The sequence below is a fragment of the Echinops telfairi genome, unplaced genomic scaffold, assembly GCF_000313985.2.
Source record: "Echinops telfairi isolate 266 unplaced genomic scaffold, ASM31398v2 ScPeMD7_2;HRSCAF=8, whole genome shotgun sequence".
Lineage (NCBI taxonomy): Eukaryota > Metazoa > Chordata > Mammalia > Afrosoricida > Tenrecidae > Echinops > Echinops telfairi.
The window spans coordinates 5,975,853-5,977,502 of record NW_022103898.1 but is presented as its reverse complement, the minus strand read 5'-3'; positions in this window follow the sequence as shown (position 1 = coordinate 5,977,502).

The window sequence follows — 1,650 nt, the reverse complement described above, 5'->3', positions numbered from 1 at the left end:
GATTTCCTGCCTCCTCCACGTCACCTCAGAGGCCTCTGTATCCTCGGACTGGCCCTGCCTGGGGCTGAGGCTGGGGTTTGAGGTGGAAGCCATTGACCCACCTGACTTAGCCCTTCTGGGAGACATGCTACCTGAGATGCTAAGTAGTCTAGGAGGCGCTCCTGGGGATGTTGGATGGTGTCCCCTCCCCCCAGAGAAGGCAGGAGTCCTGAGCAGAGGGAGACCGGACTCTGTGGCTGGCCCCACCCCACCTCTGTGGTCATCGGGTGCCATTGAATCCGTCGTTCTGAACAGCAGGGCAAAACACCGTCCGGTCCCGCACACTTCACCATGGCTGCCCTTCTGGGGCCACTGCCTCAGTCCATCCAGCTGGGGGATCTTCCTTTCTCCTCTGGGCCCTATTACCCACCAAGCCCCTGCCCCAGGGTCTCTGAGCTCTCTGGGGTAGGCAGGGTGGGGCAGGGCAGGGGGAGGGTCGGGGAGTCTGTGGCATAGTGTCCAACCAGAACCAAAAACCAAACTCACTGCCATCCAGGGCCGCATCTGGCAGAAACTCTGGGTTTGTTGTTTGCTCCATGCTAGACCCTGCTTCTAACCCATTGTCATCCAATGTCCAGTTCTTAGGGCTTGAGGAGCCTGGGGTTGGCCGTCTTAGCTCCTGACCTTGAGACTCATTAGCCTTCACATCCTGTGAGCCAGCAGCCTGCCATCTGACTCGCTCATCTTGGATTCCAGAAGCCTGACCCACAGGCTCGGTGGGGTCCTGCCAACCTGGACCACTGTGAGTAGAAAGGGAGAGAATAGGGGTGGTGACCAGACAGGTCTAGGAAGATTCCCAGTGAGACCGAGGGGGCAATGCAGAGTTTTGAGGGCTGGGGGTCTCCCTGAAGTCTGAACACAGCCATTGTCTTCCTGCCACCCACAGGTCAGGACTCCTTTGCGAGCAGATTTGCCAGCATGAGCCGCAGGAGCCCCCCCAGGCTCTTGGACCTTGCCATCCAGAGCCTGCTGCGGGACGAGGCTTTAGCCACCCATGCCCTGGAGGACCTGCCCACAGAACTCTTCCCACCCCTGTTCATGGCAGCCGTCTCCGGCAGACACTGCCAGACGGTGAAGGCCATGGTGGGAGCCTGGCCCTTCCCCCGCCTTCCCCTTGGGTCCCTGCTGGAGGCTCAGCAGCCTGCCCGGGACATCTTAGAGGCGGCCCTGGATGGAGTTGACATCCTACTCTCCCAGAAGGTCCGCCCCAGGAGATGGAAACTGAAAATGCTGGATTTATGCTCGGACTCTTCAAGAAGCTTCTGGAGAATGTGGTCCAGGCAGGAGGAGGAGGAGGAGGAGCAGCAGCCAGAGGCCATCTGGTCCCCGATGAAGAGTGGATGTGTGGTGGGTGCCGAGGGGCTGGGGGAGACACATTCCGTGGCCCCTGTGGAGGTGCTTCTAGACCTGTGTCTCCAGAGCCAGCCAGAGGAACCCCTTGCCATCCTCCTCAAGAGGGCCCAGCAGAGGAAAGGCCTGCTCCACCTGTGCTGTCGGGAACTGGTCATTTTCTCAACGGCCCAGCCACGAGTCATCGAGAGGGTTCTGGACCTGGTGCGGCTGCACCGTCTCCAGGAGATCCAGCTCAACTGGCCCTGGGCACTGTGTGAC